Source organism: Hipposideros armiger, unplaced genomic scaffold (genome assembly GCF_001890085.2).
Source record: "Hipposideros armiger isolate ML-2016 unplaced genomic scaffold, ASM189008v1 scaffold_72, whole genome shotgun sequence".
Lineage (NCBI taxonomy): Eukaryota > Metazoa > Chordata > Mammalia > Chiroptera > Hipposideridae > Hipposideros > Hipposideros armiger.
Genome location: NW_017731422.1, coordinates 97,375 through 103,374, shown reverse-complemented (window position 1 = coordinate 103,374; position 6,000 = coordinate 97,375). Strand labels below are relative to the sequence as shown.

General features: G+C 39.0%; 1 protein-coding gene across 4 annotated transcripts in view; it reads right to left on the bottom strand.

Annotated features, from left to right (window-relative positions):
• The window catches only part of RCAN2 (regulator of calcineurin 2), a 279,300-nt gene that overhangs the window by 195,541 nt on the left and 77,759 nt on the right, over nt 1-6,000 (bottom strand). The window lies entirely within an intron of this gene.

Genomic DNA, 6,000 nt, shown 5'->3' with positions numbered 1-6,000 from the left:
GGTGGGGAGTGCTTGAAGGCCCAGGCAAAGAATACTAGGAATTAAAGGAAAATTCCTTTATCTTCAAAGGAATGAGAAACCTTTGGTGGGCTTTACACATATCAGATTTGAGCTGTGAAACAACCAAAAAAACACAAAGACTGAGTCTACTGGGAAATGGCTTGAAGAGAAGCAGGAGGGAACTAGTCAGAGGCCAGGAGACGAGCAACTGCAACAGTCCGGATGAAAGGGGCCTGAAGCTCGGACCAGGGAGAGAAGAAAACGGTCAAACCTGATATCAGATCATCAGGTTAGTTAATGATGGTGAGGATGAGGGAGAGGAGAGCATCTGATTGGAAGAACTGGATGCAGGGAGGTTCAGGTCAGGAATGCAGGCAACAATAGAAGGAAACCTGGTAAGCAGGAAAGAGCAGAAGTTGAATGTTAAATGTGCTGAGTTTCCACATCATGAGACATCAAGAGGAGATGTCAGATGCCTAGCTCAGAGAAATGGTTTAGATCAGGGATAGAATTTTGGTAGTTATTAATTAGGGTGTAGATGGCAATTAAAGGATTGGATAAAATTGCTTAGGGGGAGAATAAAGGGGGAGATAAGAGGAATAGTTGAATGAAAATGCACCCACATTTATAGTCTAATTCAATCCTCCTAGGCCTCTTAATTTGGTGTAAAATTTGCCTTCTCTTGGGGAGTTTGCAACCCCCTATCACCTACTAGGTGTGGTTTCACTTCTATTTATACGAACTGAGAAATAAAAGGTTGCGTTCCACAAAGAGAAGGGGAATCGCATATTCCCCGCACGTCTGTAGCAAGAATATGAAATAGGAAACAGACAAGGGAACAAAAGGAGGCTATTAGCTGTAGAGTCTATAGGTTATTAAAAATTGAGGGAGGAGGAGAAAGAAAAAAAAATCATCTTCCCCAATACAGCCTTTAAAATACTTTTGCGTAGATCACCCCAGATGCCATCAATCAGGAAAATGATCTCTGGCAGAGAAGAATATGGCTGATGTAAATAATTAACGAATAAAGGCAGAAACAGAATATGGAAACGGGGGGTGCTCTTGGAGGGACTTTCTATTGGAAAGTTCAAGCAACAGCTAAATGATTTTCTTCTCTTTGAGTGTCTTCCCAGCATTGTGTGTGTGTGTGTGTGTGTGTGTGTGTGTGTGTGTGTGTGTGTGTACTTTTATTTTCCTGGTTAAATTTTGGCTATCATGGCAAATCCTTATTTCGAAAACAGCTACTTGTTTTTAAGTGCTAGTGAAAGTGCTAGAGAAAGAAAAAATCACATTGTATCCAAGTTATTATTTAGTACATATCGGTCCTTGATAAAATCAGTCAGGGAAAACAATCTAAGAAAGTCACTACCTTGTCCTGGTTAACGCTGAACAATAGTGAATGCTGGCAGTGATTCACATGCCTTTGTGGTACTCACAGGTATTAGAACAACTCAGACATATTTGTTCCTAGAGACAATCAAAGTGACTTGTGACATTATTAAAATCATTCCTGAGCAACAGGGTCGCCGGTTCGATTCCCAGCCTGAGCTGAGCTGCTGCTGAGCTGCCAACAGGTGGCAGGATGGCTCAGCCAAAAAAAAAAAAGTCATTCTCTACATCCACAAAAAGGGCACATATTAAAGTCCTCATGTAAGTGAAACAACAAACCACTTATGAACTGGCCTCCTTTTATTTTATCCCAACCTTTATTCAAAAGTTAGAGTTGAAAAGGAAAGAAAACTATACTCTAGAGTTTACCCAGCCCAGTGTTTGATCTGACAATTAAAAGTGTGATTAGTATTAGAAGGACTTCCTACTTTCACAGTATCAGAATAATTTCATGTCATTTCTAATTAAAATAGGGGGAAAAAAACCCCTGATATTTACTTACTTTGTATTACAACTACATCGGTACATTTATATACCAAAATCATGGCAATTTTGTTCAGAATTAGATATGGGGAAGACCAAACACAGAGACAAAAATGTTGTGACTGAGATAGAAGGCTTATAGTAAATTCAGTTACTCTCAGTTACTCTGTTAGCCCACCTTCCAACTAATGAGTTACACACTGTTCTTCAAGATAGTTTATAAGCTGTACTTACAAACTTGAACTACACTTTGTATCAGCTTATGAAAGCTAATTCACTATAATAACCAATATTGTGTGTTAATTTTATTTTGTGTGTTCAGCAAAAGCCATCACTATCTTCAGAAACAATGCTGTACATGAAACATCAAAAAAGTAATTACCAGCAAACTTGGCTAATGTGTTCATTGACTCAACTGGCATTATAATTGGCCATTAATATATAAAAAGATATTAGCAATACAAAAAAAAATCTTTATTTGTGATATTAATCAGCTTCGCTGAGGGCTCTTCTGACTTTGTCCTTTTACCACTTATCATGAGAAAGTAGGATACATAAGTCACTCTGCTTTATCTGCAGTCAAAAAGTTCATTTAGTATAAACCTGAAAACACAGGGATGTGTTTTATAACATTTTGAACAAAATTATCCCTGAATTTTTAAGTATGCTTATTTTATTTGGGGGGTAGGTGAAAAAAAAAAAACCATCTCATCTTCGCTCACCAATTAAGAAAGTCCTAAGTTATAAGCATTCTCTAGATGGTTTTAGGTAAATAACTGACTTCTTTAACTCTATCTACGTGTCTTTAAAAAATAAGTTAATAATAATCATCAGGGCTATAATAACAAATCTTAGTGTTCCTTTTTACAATGCTGAAATCATGGGGTAGGAAGAAAATTGTGGAAGAGGGAAAGTGTTCGTCCATATATGATCTCAGATTGGCCCCTACTTCCAAATCCAGAGAAGTTCCCTGGTAAGAGACTTTCAGGGATGATAAACAGAATTATGTTCCCCACCCATAAAGATGTTCATGTCCTAATCCCTGAAACCTATGAATATGTTACCTTCCGTGACAAAAGGGATTTTACAGGTATGATTAAGTTAAGAACCTAAAGATGGGGAGGTGATCCCGGATTATCCAGGTGGGCCCAGGTGTAATCACAAGGGTACTTAGGGAAGCAGGTGGTTGGAGTCAGTTGGGAGAGGGAAAAGGCGAGGGAGAAGGGGAAGGAGAGGGAGATGGTGATAATTTGTTAACAGCAGCCATAGGAAACTAATACTGTAGAAAAACAAACAAACCTGATTTATAGAGCTTGCTCATAAATACTCCCACAACCAAATCTGAAGCCATGTCATTAAATGCTGCTCACCATCAGTTGAGCCAGTAAGAACCCACTTTAATATGCTACTGGGTAGAACTACAAAATGACGCCGATAACACAGGCTATCTGTAAAAACCTGACCCAAAAAACCTGACCCAAGACTTTCATTAAGGGAAAGTCTTACAAGGTCATGAATAGATCTTCAGTATTTTAAAATCCCCTTCAACTGACCAATGTGTGGACTAGCCAGTATCCCAGTGCTGCCTTTCTTCCAGCCCCATTTGTACCACAGGCCTGACAAAGATGGTGAATCCTCCTGGCATATGAAATATACCCTGAAATTATACAAAGGTATTGAGCCTAACCACATGGGTACTTACTTGGTCCAATGATAATTCAGTGATCACATTTTCTTTTTCAGACAAAAGTCTTCATTGGCCTAACCGCCACCATTTCTAGCATCCTAAGTGGGTGAGAGGGTGAGTGGGTGGGTGGGGTGGGGTGGGGCAGTAATGCTAGCAGCTGAGGGGAAGGTGTCAGTGAAGCCAGTTCAAGAGCAGGCCTCCTGTGGTCCAAGGACTAAAATTCTTGGGAGATGTTACAAAACAGTGTTTGAGGAAGGGCTACTCAGAGGGGCTGCCTTATGGGAGCCTCTGTGTCATTAAACCAGAAAGTGTCCAAAATGTTACCCTTAAGGCAGAAAGAACAGGGATGGGGGAGGAGAGAGGGAGGAAGAAGGAAGTTGGGAAAACAAAGGAGGGAGGAAATGAGACCATCCTTAAGAAAAGGTGCATTGACCAGACTGGTCAGAACTAGCTTCTGGTGGCCAACTGCAGATCCAGGGCGCCATCTTGTCCCTCAAGATGAACTTTCGCTAACTATAATGGATTATAATATTATCAGCATTACAGTTAGGGACATTCTCCACTCCCTGTACTGCCATGACAGTTGTGACAAGAGCCAAATAAGGACAAAAATCCTTCCTCCCAAGGGGAAGAAGTGGTCAGCGAGGACCCGCCTAGGAACACCTATAATGCAACCTCTAAGTCTTGACTATTTCACACCCTCATTTTAGAAATAATAAATTCCTAAGCCTCTTTGTTCTTTGGCACAGTTGCTTTTCTCCAGGCCTGCCACTCTCCCTTCTCGTGAGTATACTGTTCCTCTCTAATAAATTCATCGCTTGCTTGGCTTATTTGGTGCATCCTTGAAATCATTCCTGTGATGATACCAAGAACCCGTTTTCCGGCAACAAAAGGAATTTATAGAGAAGACTGGAAGAACTTCAGCCTCCTTGATTGGAATGGAGGAAAGAAAAGAACACAAAACGAGATGTAAAGAATTGGATTATACCTTTTTTTTTTTTTTTAAGTACTGCCTCCAGCGGCCCATCCAGGAGATTCTTATCCAATAAAATGAGGTCCTAGAATTGGTACTAAGAAATGCCCAAGCAGTTCTGTTAATGGGTTGCTAGGAACTATCAACTAGATAGTTCTCAACCAGAGTGACTCTGTCCCCACTCCCCCACCCCCACCCCCACCTCCATGGGACATTTGGCAATGTCTGCGAATATTTTTGGTTGTCACAACTGGCAGGGAATATTACTGGCATCTTGTGGGAAGAGGCCTGGGGTGCTACTAAACATCCTACAATGCACAGGGCAGCCCCATGGCAAAGAATTATCAGACCAAAATGTCAGTAGTGTCAAAGTGGAGTAACCCTGAAGTAGATCAGGCCATGAGAGGTTCTACACTTTCCATGTTATTTCTATTCCTGGCAACAAAATCTCTGACAATTAAGTATGCTGTTGCAATGCATTATTTATTAATGATGACATTTCTGTATAGATCAGAATATAAATCCTCACACTTTGTTTGTGCCAAGCAATAATTAGTATTACACAAATAACAACCTGTGTCGAAGAGAAATTTTAAAAGGTTACCATAAATGACATTAACTATCATTCTGTCTACACCAATTATATAAGATTCTCTAAAGAGTTATTTTTTTCAACTCACTTCTTTAAGTGTAATAAAGTCACCCATACAAATTCAAATCCTCTTTATAATGATATTTTTCTTCCAAAGAAACACACTTTTCATTCATCTATTTTGTTATGATGTTTCCTGTACTATCTTCTTCAGAAAAATATGTTTGGATTAAGTGAAGAATCTTCTAAGCAAAACTCTTAAAGTACTTAATGAATAGTAAAAAAAAAAAATCATATTCTGATTTTAAAGGCTCTCTTCTCATTTACTTTTTCTTTCTAATGTAAATGTTAATCCTTTCTAAAGTAATTGGGCCTGCTTAAATTGCCCATCACAATTGATACTTAAGGAAGAAACGCCAGCAGAGAAAAATATCTTGTATTCAGTAGACTTTTGTTTCCTGAAATTAAAATTCAAAATGACTGTAATTAGTCACAAAGAAGGCTTGCTTGACCAATACAGTTTTCTCTGGAAACTGGTGAAAAAGATAGATCAAAAGGGAAAAAAAAAATCATGAATGCAAAATTAACTTGTCTTTTCAGAAAACTTCTAAGGACCTTGTTCAGGCTATACCATAAAATCCAATACATGCCAGGCTTCTCACTGAAGTATGTAAATGCAATTGCCAAATTACTCCATCCAGTCTTTTTAACTTGACATTCAAGGTTAAAGCAAACGAAGACTTCTAGTGAGTATTAGGGAAATGAGGACATAGAATTGGCAATTGATTGGTGCAGCTGAGAAATGACTGGCTTTTCAAGNTTAAAGCAAACGAAGACTTCTAGTGAGTATTAGGGAAATGAGGACATAGAATTGGC